At 46.4% G+C, this 13,597-nt stretch overlaps 1 protein-coding gene across 1 annotated transcript in view; it reads right to left on the bottom strand.

Moving 5' to 3' along the window:
- LOC135905702 (uncharacterized) overlaps positions 1-12,314 on the bottom strand; it is a 44,493-nt gene extending 32,179 nt beyond the window's left edge. The window contains exon 1 of the mRNA XM_065436683.1: positions 11,932-12,314. The gene's annotated coding sequence lies outside the window, so the exon portion shown is untranslated. The remainder of the gene's footprint in view (positions 1-11,931) is intronic.
- Positions 12,315-13,597: the final 1,283 nt, after the last annotated feature.

The following is a 13,597-nucleotide window of genomic DNA, read 5'->3' on the forward strand; positions in this document are numbered from 1 at the left end:
GGTAGACCATTGCAACTCCAACGATAACGGGGAAACAAGACGACAACCAAACATTGGGCACACGGCCGAGGTTCGTGCCGTAATAAAATGAACCTGAAGCTGATTGTGGATATTGTTCTACGAACGAACTTCAATCACAGCGCTGCCCGTATGCCACCCACTACAACCCGCGTAAACGCCCAACTTATCCTTGCGGCTTTCTTGCCAGAGAATTTCTACAGCTCTAAGGGATCTCAAAACGCAAGTGCAATGAGGCAGTCCTTAGCCTTCGACGTTGATCCTTTAAATTTATTTCATGGAATAATGCACTTCCAAAGGTACGTAAGCAGATTTTGTGCTCAACAATTTCAGGGTTCTGCGGCTTTAAAGTAGAGTCGTCGGGAGTGGCGCCCTCTCGCAATGGACGCCACTAAACTGGGGCGCCATCTTGCTCCGGTTTGCCCGGCTGCCTTCTGTGTGCTCACTCGCTTCTCGAGTGTTCTCGAGTATATATGCGCGTGGCCATGTTACGCGAAGGACGTTTCGGCTACTCGAAGTCGTCCCGCCTGAACTGTAGTCGGATTCAGGAAACCGAGTGATTCGTGAAAATGTGTAGAGCTGACGGCGTCTGCTGCTGTTGCAACGAAGAGGTGTATCGTGCCCGTCAGTAAGTGTTGTCGAAAAAACAAGAACAAAAAAGACTTGCTGCGAATTGAGCATGCAAAATTTTGTGCGATGACTTGCTCAAGGCGCAGACATCGCTTTTCTTGCTTTGCTATGGCCGACGGTCCATTTTTTTTTTTTGTAGAGAAAGCAACCTCACTCTTCCGTGTCAGCATTGGGAATGCGGGTATAAGACGGGTGGGTACACTTCCTGCAAAGCTTTCGTCAAGTTTCGTATTGCGCTGGTGAATCGTTCCGTGGAAGTGCAGGCACAGTAATAATGCGCGCATGCGCGAGTTTCAGACGTGCACCTTCTAAGAACGATTACTGTATCGGTTCCCTCGAGCAGCTGCTGAGAAAAAAAAAGTGACGACGACAGCATCAAATTTGTTGTCTGAAAAAAAGAAATTTGCTTCCCTACGTGTCAGTAAGAGTGGGTGCGGCACGTCACGGGGCTGTCATCATCATCATCATCATCATCATCATCATCATCATCATCATCATCATTCTATTTTATGGCCACTGCAGGACGAAGGCTTATCCCTGCGATCTCCAATTACCCCTGTCCTGCGCCAACCGATTCCGACTAGCACCCGCAAATTTCCTAATTTCGTCGCGCCACCTAGTCTTCTGCCGTCCTCTACTGCGCTTCCCTTCTCTTGGTACCCATTCTGTCACCCTAATGGTCCAACCGTTATCTAATCTGCGCATTACATGACCTGCCCAGCTCCATTTTCCCCTCTTGATGTCAATTAGAATGTCGTCTATACCCGTTTGCTCTCTGATCCAAACAGCTCTCTTTCTGTCTCTTAAAGTTATGCCTAGCATTCTCCGTTCCATCGCTCTTTGCGGGGTCCTTAACTTATTCTCAAGCTTCTTTGCCAGTCTCTGTCTTTGTCACGGGGCTGTACGATGCGCCGAATGTTTATCTGCATGCATTACTCTGCCGTTGTCTTCAGAGCGCACCCCAGCACAGTCGCGATTTCTGTGTGCGCATGCTTCGATGTGAGCATGAATTTCTCTGAGATGCGTCATCTCGCTGCCAGATTGCAATAATGCGTCAATTGCCTCTGCTACGTAATCAAATGCACGTAACTTCCGCGCATTCATCGTCATGTATACGCATGTCGCAGTTTAGTTGTGTGCATCCTTGTGTTCTGAGGTTACATGCATAAGTAGCAATGTACTTTCCCTTTCGCTTCCCCCTAGTGCAGGGTAGCAAACCGGAGGTTTTAACTCTGGTTAACCTCCCTGCCTTTCCCTCTCTCTCTCTACATATATATATATGTATATGTATATGTGTATATATATATATATATATATATATATATATATATATATATATATATATATATATATAGAGAGAGAGAGAGAGAGAGAGAGAGAGAGAGAGAGCACACGCACCCAGATGTTTCTGGGAACAAGATTAATGTATGCTTATTTATTTATTTATTTATTTATTTATTTACAATACCCCTTAAGGCCCTCGAAGGAGGGTATTACATAGTGGGGGGGGGGGGGGGGCTACAAGAAAAGCAAGTGTACATTCAGGTACAGCATACAAAAAAAGAAAAACATTTACAAGACATATGTTTTTGGTTTCAACGAGTCAGTGTAGTCATCATAAGGAACAAAAAAAAAAAGAAAAAAAAAACGTTACATAAAAACGTCAGGAGCAAGCAACAAATCACAAAGCATAAAAATTATCAGGGAAACACGCTTAATAAGGAAACACAACATTTTAACAGGTTCTCACAGTAGTGCAAATTGTTTCCTTAAATTTGGCTGTGTCCGTTTCCATGGCTATGTATGAGGGTAAATCGTTCCAATCGATGATAGTGCGTGGTACGAATGATTGAGCGAAAGTTAATGACCGACACAAAATGCGTTTGACTTTGTTAGGGTGATCGCGGCGAGGAAAAATAATTGGCGGTGACTGAAAGAAATCATCACGAAGTGAGGAATGGTGGAAAATTTTATGAAATAGGGATAAGCGGGAATGTTTTCGACGAAGGCTCAAGGATTGCAAACCGGCACGATTTTTTAATGATGTAACGCTGGTGAATGTAGAATAATCTGAAAAAATAAATCGAGCAGTACGGTTCTGCAGGGCTTCAAGGTTAGAGGTTAGATATGCCTGATGAGGATCCCAAATTGCCGCAGCATATTCAATTTTTGGGCGAATGGTTGTGGTATATGCCTGTTTTCGTACGAGTGGTGGCGCTTGCTTGAGGGTTCGTTTTAGTATTCCAAGAGTACAGTTAGCAGCTGCCAGGGTTATATTTATATGGTGATGCCACGTTAGGTCAGACTGGAAATGAAGGCCAAGATATTTGTAGGAAGTGGAAGACTCAATCGTGCTGTTATTAATGAAGTAAGTGTTTTCAATTCGAGACTTTCGGCCGTTAAATGTCATGAACTTGGTTTTAGAGATATTAAGCGACATTAGCCATTTGGAGCACCATAAGGCAATAGCATCAAGGTCAGATTGCAAACATTGGCGATCGATATCAGAGGAAATTGTGCGGTAAATTACGACATCATCGGCAAAGAGACGAACGCGGGAGGTTACGCAAGAAGGAAGATCGTTAATATATATTAAGAAAAGTAAAGGACCTAGCACGCTGCCCTGGGGGACACCGGAAGTAACGTGGGCAAAAGAAGAATTGTAGTTGTTAGCGGAAGTGAACTGGAGCCTGGAGGAAAGAAAATCTTTAACCCATGCGAGGACGTTAGGGTGAATGTTGAGGCATGCAAGTTTGAGAAGTAATCTGTGGTGCGGAACGCAATCAAAAGCTTTGGAGAAATCAAGAAAAACTGCATCTACTTGTAAACCAGCGTCAATGGATGAGTGTAAGTCATGAACAAACCCTGCAAGTTGTGTTTCACAAGAGTAGCCCTTGCGGAAACCGTGTTGATACTGGTATATTATGTTGTGGCTTTCTAAGTATTTGGCAGTTTGGGAGTGAATGACGTGTTCCATGACCTTGCATGTGGTACTTGTTAGCGAAATAGGTCTGTAGTTGCATGGTGAAAAATGGTCGCCTGACTTGAAAAAGGGTGCTACCTTGGCTATTCGCCAATCATCAGGGATAGTGCCTGTCGCGAGAGATTGTGAAAAAAGGGCCGTCAGAATACTACAGATGCCATGGCGTGTATTTTTCAGTATAGTGTTATTGATACCATTATGGTCACATGTAGAAGAAATTTTCAGTTTACTTAAAAGGGAAAATATGCCCGCTTCTGTTACATCAATTTCTGGCATGTCAATGTGAGATATACAATCCTTCATAGGTGCGGTAGTAATGTCCTCGCAGGTAAAAACAGCCGTGAATGTCTCATTTAGAAGTTCTGCGCATTGTGATTCCGGAAGTGAAATGTTGTTGCTATCATGAAGAGTGATACCAGGATGTTGTTTGGGATTCACGATGCGCCAGAATCTTCGAGGGTTATTTTTAAGCATAGATGTTAGGTTATTGCAAAAGAAATGACGGCGTGTGGTTTTAAGTAATGTTTGGTATTCTTTATCGCAGGCTTTGTAACGCAGCCAAGAAACCGACGTAAATTTTTTATCGACCTGTCTGTAGAGTCGCTTTTTTTTATTGTTTAAACGCCGAAGCTGCTGCGTGAACCAGGGAGTACTACGGTTGCTTTTTATTGTAATGGTAGGTATGAATTTTTCTATTAGTTCTTTGAGGAAGTTTTTAAACAGAAGCCAATTTTCTTCTACCGTGAATGATAGGTGCCTGTCAATAAATTGCTCTGAAAAATTCAATAATTCCGAATTCATATTAGCAAAGTTGGCTTTGTTGTAGCATCTGATTTTTTTGTTGGTGGCTTGTCGTGTGTTAAACGGGCGTGTGAGGTTGCCGGTGATAATGGCGTGGTCAGAAAGGCCATCTAAGTGGGTGATATCAGAGCAAAGGTCAGGATTGTTTGTAAGGATGAGGTCGAGAATATTTGCAGAGGTTGCCGAGTGCCGCGTAGGTTGATCTATTACTTGTGTTAGCGAGTGGTCAAGGCAAGTGGTAAGAAATTCGTTCGCTTCAGTATCTTTGCACATAACTGTGAGCGTTGACCAGTCTATTGAAGGAAAGTTGAAGTCGCCGAAAATAATTAATACCGAGCTGGGAAATCGGATTACCACATCATCCAAAACTCTGCGAAATTCGCTCGCGAACGTGCACGTCATATCAGGAGGGCGATAAAATACACCGATAACAAAGGACGTCGGGCCACACTTGAGGGAAACTAACACGCATTCAAGAAAGGAATTAACAGCAACGGGAGCGGCCACTACATCATGTTTTATGGCAATAAGAACACCGCCTCCCTTTCGTTGAAGCCTGTCAGTACGAAAAAAATTATATTCTGTACCGCTGACTAAGATACAGTTGTCAGGAACAGTATCGTTCAGCCAGGTTTCGGTAAGAGCCACTGTGGAAGCTGAACAGGAATCTATCAATGAAGACAGTGGAACAGTTTTTTGGAGAACACTTCGTATATTTGTGTACAAAAAGCCAATATCACGTGAGGGCAATTGCGCTTTGTGTAAAGAAGGCACTAATGTGGCGGGATAGCATGTATTAGTGCGTCATTCGGTCTGGTCATTTATAGCAGTTACATTTTCTGTGCCCCGTTCGTTGGTATTAAGACGAACTGCGCAGTTGTTGTCAGAGTCCCACACGTACACATATCTATTGATAAAGAGCTTAGTGAAAACGAGCTTAGTGCGATCGCCTTCTTTCTTAATACTTTTAGCGAACTGCAAGAGCTTTCGGCGTTTTTCACGTACAGGGGCTGAGTAATCTCGGGAGATACTAAGTGTTGTGTTCTTCAACTTGATGCCCAAGTTTAAAACAGATTCAACCTCTTTCTCATTACAAAACTTTGCTATAATTGGTCGTTTCTTATCTGCCGAAAATGCGCCTAGTCTGTGCGCTCTCACAATGGTGTTCACAGTTAGTTTGAGCTTATCGGAGCAAAATTGACGCACAAGGTTTTCGGATTGCTGCCACGTTTCCGTTTTTTCGGTATCATCAATTCCAAAGAACAGAACATTGGCACGGCGGGAGCGGTTCTCTAAATCATCAATTTTGTCTTGCATGGCCGAAAATGTTTTTTCGTAAGACTGGGGAACCTGCGCACAAGCTCCCACGCCAGCCTGTGACTCAAGTGCAAGAACTCGCTTTTTAAGTATGTCCACTTCATTTTGCACGGTAATCTGCATGGTCAAAACTTTGTTGACAGAATCGAAAAGCTGTGTGTGGCTTGATTCAATGCGGGTAACTGCGTCAAAAACCGAGTTCAGTTTCTCTTCTTGCGCTTTAGTCATTGGCCCCGGGTTTTCCTCAATATCCCCGCTAAGCAGTAACATGCTCCAGATACAAAGTACTGCTTCACGAACACGTTTCAAACAACCAGGGGGCCACGACACTGCTATCAAGCATACATCATATCACTCCGGAAGTTGCACGACGTGCAATAACTAACCTGAAGCAGCTAAGTACTGGTATTGCCCTGGTAGTACTTAGTGCACGTTAAAGAACCTTTAAAGCATCCTTAACGTGAACCCGAGAGACCGATACATGCGCTTTCTTGCATTTTTCCTGCAAAGGTACCCGCCGCCGTCGGAGTTCAACTCGCGACCTTGAACTCGGCAGCGCAACACCAAACAGCAACTGACCCGCCCCGGTGGAGTGCTTGCAATGCTCGTTTCGTCACTTGTTGAGTATACTTTTCGAGGCAATAGCTTTTCTGGAGCAGTCTGTGCTGTTGAATACGCATGGGTAGTACCGGTACGGGGACGCTTCGAATGGGCATCTTTCTTATGGAGAGTCAAGACACCATGAATACACGTCTAGCTAGAAGCTGTCCGTCGGTGACAAATGATCATTCTTTACTGATAGAGCGTTTAAAACGCAGACTCTTTCCTTATTATTACGTAAAAGTTATACCTATGTTATTTTTTTTTTCTACAAAAGAATGAATCTCGTGCGGGTTGTGCAAATACATAAGTCGTGAACAGTGCCGGCTACTGCCTGTGATTGGAAGAAAAACAACCAGGCTTGCCGTGCACCTTTCAAATGGTCAGTTCCTTTATTTCCTTCACTTACTTGCTGTATGTAATGCAAACAATCAATAGCTGAAGTTACATACATTACTGGCAAAAAGATACTTTGTGTAATATTTTTTTCGTGTAGTGTAGTGTAGGCACACACACACTACATTTCGTGTATAGTGTGTGTGTGTGTGTGTGTGTGTGTGTGTGTGTGTGTGTGTGTGTGTGTGTGCGTGTTTGTGTTTGTGTGTGTGGGTGTGTGTGTGTGTGTTTGTGTGTGTTCGTGCTATGTTTTAAGCAAAACATGGTTCCAGATATTCCCATGGTGGCGCAGCGCTCACTATAGGGAACTCACGTGAACTCACGTGAACTCACGTGGAGGGCTAACATCGTGAGAAACTCTATGGTCAACGAGCGTCGTTGCCATTTGGAAGAGGGGAAGAGAGAGAGATTCTCATGTATAGAAAGAGTGCAGTAACTCTCACTTCAGGTGATAACCTCAACCGCACTAAGGAAGCGGGAAAGGGAAACAAAAGCAAGAGAGAGAGAGAGATCTCGAATGGATACGAACGTATGACATCTTCGTTCCTGCCTGCGGATGTTTTCTTTGTGTACTGTCTCCGCAAACAAGCACTTTTTTCTTTAATGCGAAGATATACTGCTACTGACACGGGGGTCCGGAGGTTGCTTTTCGGTCAGCCTCAAAAGGACCACTTTAGCGGGCCCAGAGAGTAGAATTCAGGAAGGCAGGGATGTTAACCAGTCAATAGTCTGGTTGGCTGCCGTACACTGGGGGATGGGAGAAGGGGAGCGGGCCCAGACTTGCCAAGACAGGGCCTAATGAAAATTATGTACGTACGTATATACGTACGTACGTACGTGCGTGTATGTATGTATGTATGTATGTATGTATGTATGTATGTATGTATGTATGTATGTATGTATGTATGTATGTATGTATGTATGTATGTATGTATGTATGTATGTATGTATGTATGTATGTATGTATGTATGTATGTATGTGTGTGTGTGTATGTATGTATGTATGTATGTATGTATGTATGTATGTATGTATGTATGTATGTATGTATGTATGTATGTATGTGTGTGTGTGTGTGTGTGTGTGTGTGTGTGTGTGTATGTGTGTGTATGTATGTATGTATGCGTCATGAGCAATGCCATGGGCACGTTTCGCGTTCCAAAGCTCTTTTGCTGATTTTCTAGAATGAATTTTCTAAAACGGAAGTGCTTGAGTGTATGTATCGATAAATTGTCGTTGTGCATTCTTTGTGTTACATCATTTAGCGGCACAAATGAATGAATACTCCAGCTATTACGAACAACATTTGTTCACCATCAAATTAAAAAATAAGTTAACGATGACGCCACGCGGGGTAGCCAATCGAAAAGCTCGTTCGACTGACGTCACGTGACCCTGCTATACGTAGCAGGAGACGGCGCAGCTGAAAACTGAGTAGAGCAGCACCTCCGCGATCCTTAGCGATGCACATTTTAAAAAAAAACCTTTTTTATAAATTACAGGCTTTACACTGAGAGCTCAAATGTGTCAATGATCAGAAGGACCTGCCCTAACGACTCGGTGCGTTTGCACAAAATCGTCGACGTCGTTTCAGACATCCTTTTAAAACAAATGCCTCGCAGTAAAAAATTATGACTCCCTCCCTTTCATCGTGCGCGGACATATGACAACGGACCAGACTAGAGAGATAGAGAGAGAGAGAGAGGAAAGCGGAAAAGGCAGGGAGGTTAACCAGAGAAAAAGATCCGGTTTGCCACCCTACGCTGGGGAGAGAGGGGGAGGGGGAGGTAAAGTGGTAACAAAGTAGAGATAAGGAAATAAGGAAATGGAAAGGAGGGAATAAGGAAAGGGAGGAATAAGGAAAATAAGGAAAGTAGATAAGGAAAGAAAGGAGTATAGACACACAATTACAGTCGGTCACAGTCACCGCATGCTGTCACTATACTACGTGCTTTTAAAGAGGCACTGCGCCCGAAGTACGCGCGATGGCTCATCGTTTAAACTGCTAGACTTCTGTCGTTCTTACGAGACGACGCCGCCTCAGAGATCGCGGACACAGATGAGGGGGAAAATGCCCGTGCTCTCGCAAATTATGCTGCTAGCAAAACACGCTGTTGCACTTACAGTGGTTCAAAGACCCTGCATTGTGCACGTAACCACGATTGCGTGTTTTTTCGGCATGTCGTCACCCAACGCGCTTCATCCCGAATTGGGCCAGCACTGAGCAGACGGCACGCTTGTACGTACGCATGCACAAGGCCTACAAAGCTTTCTCGCTGACCACTTGAGGGTCACTCAATTCACTGCGCCCACACGGATGAAAGAAAACACGCAAAAAAGAGAAACACGCAATTTGACCCTGCCGACAACTCCGTGCTCGTCTATCCTTACGGCCGTATCCCGAAATGCATATTGATTTCAAATCCATGCTTCAGTCGATCTATAAATGACGCCTGGCGTGAGCGATCCCAGGACGCTCGGTGCGTTTCTCTCGGCGCGTTATCGATCGAGCATGGGCTTCAAGTTAGGTTGCATTTTTGAATACGGGGGTTAATCTGCAGATTTTCAGCGTTTCGTATTTTTGGAATGCATCATGTAACCGCACAAAAACAAGGGACAAAGAAGGAACACACTTTTTCCCTTGTTTTTGTGCGGTTACATGACGCATTCCAATAACGACCACCAACTAGCCCGCTTATCCTTGTTAAATATGTTTCGTATTCTCAAGGCTGTTTCGGCACTGAACGAAACAACGTTATACTAGGCTTGCGGGATGACCATAGTCGCATTTCCCATCGTGAAATGCAGCAAACGGAAGCACGGGCGCGAAATGACGAGACAGGACACGACCCTCTACGCATGAAATCTGTCCACTATATACTGAATTCTGTCTCTTGACAACTCGCGAACCCGAAAAGCGCGGAACAGGTAATTTTGTAGCAACAATGGTGGCCCAGTGACATCTGCGAGCCCCATGCCCCACGCTATTCAACACAACCATCGTGCCTAGTTATTCGGCCACTGTTTCGACTTTGTATTCAAACCTTATTTTAAACTTGCGATAGTCCCGAACAATAACAAAGCGGCTAAACACTACATCACTCGCTGCGTGTGCTTTTTATCATAACGCGTTTGGCGATAATGTTCAAAAATTAGCTGAGGTAATTTTTGGGCTAAAAAAATAAAGCCGTTTTGCCGTAAGGGGGGAAGCATTGACAGTGATAGCGAGCCTTAGCCAGGACCATGTTTTAGCGTTGTGCTTTCAACTCCTCGGACGGTGTCGTGGATGCGGATGCGATATGTTCGCGCGAGCAGCGCATACAGCGCAACTTCTGCTTTGCAGGAGAAACAGCGTCCCGGCAGCTGCCAGGCGTCTCACTATGTTGGCGCGATGATGAGCGCCGCCAGTGACGTTGCACGGCGTCGCGCGCCTCGATGGTGCGCGTGGTGAGATCGACGCGGAAAACCATCGGCGTTAAGTGCAGCGCCCCCGCCCAGTGAAATATTAACGCGACAGCGTTAAGGAGCTCGTGTCGCAGAAAAGCCGGTGTCGTCGGCGTCGGTGGCGTTGGCCGTGAGCGATAAATCCCGGCAGGCACTTCATGAATAAAAAACTACTTGCAAGATGGGCTGGGTGGGAATCGAACCAGGGTCTCCGGAGTGTGAGACGGAGACGCTATTAAATAACGTTAGCGTGACGTTCACTGCTCCGACCAAAAGCGTACAGCGCACACATGTACACAGCAGTTGCCCAGGGACGCGAGCGTGCTTTTAGCGTCGTGCGTGCTTACTATAGGCACATGGCGATCGAGTGTTGACGCTGAGTCCGCTTCGCTTCGTCGTTTTTGCAGCCAAAAGCATTGCGCGTCTCTGAAAACGCCCTGACCGACACGCCCCGTCTGATTAGTGCTGACCAACGAAGCCAAGCATATCACCCGCGACGCGGTTGCATGCACGAACAGCTGACGAGCTGAGGCCGACCTCATATATAGTGCTTCCTACAGTATAGAGTAAGCTCTGGCGTTAGTGTCGACGGGAGCTGTAAGTATGCAGGGCTGTTGGGCCAGCATGCATGGGAATTCCGGTTAGCACACGGATTGGCCTGAACTTCGCCTTTCTGGATTCAAACGGCTTCATGCCTTTGCAAACTGATCCTCTTTCAATAAATTGCAAAATTTATAATTAAATAAATTTAAATAAATAAATAAAATTCATAAGGCTACCCGCCGTGGTCGCTCAGTGGCTGTGGTGTTGGGCTGCTGAGCACGAGGTCGCGGGATCGAATCCCGGCGGCCGCATTCCGATGGGGGCGAAATGCGACAACACCCGTGTACTTAGATTTAGGTCCGCGTTAAGGAACCCCAGGTGGTCGAAATTTCCGGACTCCTCCACTACGGCGTGCCTCATAATCACAAAGTGGTTTTGGCATGTAAAACCCCATAATTTAATTTTAAATTCATAAGGCTGACACGCGCCGAGGTCAACCACCAATCGACGTCAACAGCAATACGCTAGAAATGCGCACTCCATGTCATTGTGTGACTTAAGAGCGTTTCAAAATAAAGACATTAAAAGCTTAATAAGCAGCGTTATTTCGGCGGTAATATTTTGACCTTTTTTCGCCGGGATAGCTAATAGCGTCGTTGCGCTGCTGAGCCCTAGGATGCGGGTTCGAGCCCTGCTGCGGCGAACGCATTCGGACGGGGGCTACATGCAAAAAACGTTCGTGTACTTAGATTCACGTGCACGTAAAAGAACCCCGACCGAGTCGTGAAAATTAATCCAGAGTCCCCTATATACTGTGGCCTCGTAATCATGCCGTAGCTTTAGCACGTACGTAAATCACTAGACTTCTTTTTTACCATCGCATCAACTATACTTTTGCACCAAGCTCATTGCGGATTACTATGACGCATACCAGTGCTTCGCCGAATAGAAACGTGTTCTCTAAGAAGAATATCAACATGCTGCTCGCCGAACGCACGAAAAATTATTGTCCGAGCCAAACACGGCGCGGATTTCCCACGTTGCGTTACCTGTGGGTGCTTTATGGAAAGAAAGCTACAGTGTCAACGCCTTCGCGGAGAAGGAGGTACAGGCGAACGAGGTAGAACAACAATGCTGAAGAACTGTGCTGAAAAGAACACGATCGACTGAAGAAAGTGCACGAACCACTTTGGACACTCACCTTGAACAAATGTGGAAGGCAACGCGTGCGACGACTCTCTCGCGGCTAAGTCCAGCTCAGCGCGCGGGGTTCATCCGACACTGCAACGTGTTGCATCAGGCAGTGGTCCTATCTGTTACGCGATCTGACGCCGTCTGGCGCGACGTCTTCCACGCGCCTTCTGGTCGCGCACCGCGGAGCCCGGCGGGGGAGATCGCTACGCCACCGCCGCCGTCGGTAGGCCTGGCAGATGAGTGCGTACGTCTGCCCCGTCTTCTGGTCAGGGTCAGGGAAAAAGCGCAAGAGAGGCGTCGCTCGGTGTTGTAGGGCATCGAGCGCACGCCTCTCACGCATAGGGGGGAGCGTGTCAGTGTCTGTGTGCACGGATTCAACCGGGCTGGCGCGAAGAAAGGACAGCCGCTGTTCCAGTCCGCTTGCGGTGTCCCGGACGTGCGACCGCCATTGTACGGCCTCCCGGCCCGGTGCGCCGCTCCTCCGCGGCCGCCATTGCTGCGGACCCGCGCCACTGAGCAGACGACGACGTCGCCGCGTCGTCTGCTCACGGGGCGTTCCGGATTGCTCGCCTTCCGAATAGAGACACGCACAAACACGCAACGCATTGACTTATACAACCGTTGTTTGCAACGAGACTCCGGAACAGGCGTACATTGAAGCACGGTTTGGCATCCAGTATAGCTCATCGTCTCGAAGGCGGTCGGCCCTTGCGTTCGACTTTCGTGATTTTCCCTCTTGTCCTGAATTCGATGCGGACTTCGCGCCTGCGGGCGCGTTATGTAAAGCGAGCCCGCGAGCTTCTCACACTATAAGTATACCGACGCTTTCGGGAGTCGGTCAACACAGACGTCATTCGACTTGTATGAGAGGCGCGAGTCTCTCGTGACCTCACGTGCGGATCGCGGTAAACCACACGGCCGCTGGAGCCTAGCGACTGGGTCGTCGCGCTAAGGTGCGGCCAGAGCGTCAGAAGACGATGGGTCATTTATCATGCCTCAAGACTGCGCTTGTGTCGGTTTTTCTTTTTGTGTCTTGGTAATGTAATCCCAGACGTGTTTCTTGTGGGAATGTTCACGTTCCCATTGTTGGGCGCGCGTATTTCTTTATTTTTTGTTTTTTTCATCTGTGTCTGGCAGGAAATGGCAGAAATGGTGGTCGGAGGGTGACAACAGCACGCTGGTTTGTAGGCTCGGTATTGTAACGAAGAGAAATACGAAGACCAGTTGGCACGGCCTCCAGTCAGACATTCCACAATCTGCAGACGACTCTGACGTCATGAGTGCAGTTAGGTTGGAGTAATCTCGTGCCATTTATATTAAGGGGTGCCTTGTCGGTAGTAAAGAACAAGAATTACAGGCCCAACGCACACGCTGAAGTCTATACAAAGCGAAGCTTTAGTGAAGCTTTTACATGAATGCTGTACAACTGACGGTGATGCATGCAATTGTGTTTACTTCATTACCCTCCAATGAGTATATATATTGTTTGTTTGTTTGTTTGTTTGTTTATTGGTTTCTTTCCAATACAAGGAAAAAGCGAAGGGAGAGCTAAAGGCTACTAGCCTGACGAGGCCCTCCCTCCGCATACAGTTTCGACAACATTACAAAAGAGATTTGAGAAAACAGCACACACATTTGTAGTTACACTCTACACAGTTCTATGTCATAGAGGA

Source organism: Dermacentor albipictus, chromosome 7 (genome assembly GCF_038994185.2).
Source record: "Dermacentor albipictus isolate Rhodes 1998 colony chromosome 7, USDA_Dalb.pri_finalv2, whole genome shotgun sequence".
In the NCBI taxonomy this organism is placed as follows: Eukaryota; Metazoa; Arthropoda; class Arachnida; order Ixodida; family Ixodidae; genus Dermacentor; species Dermacentor albipictus.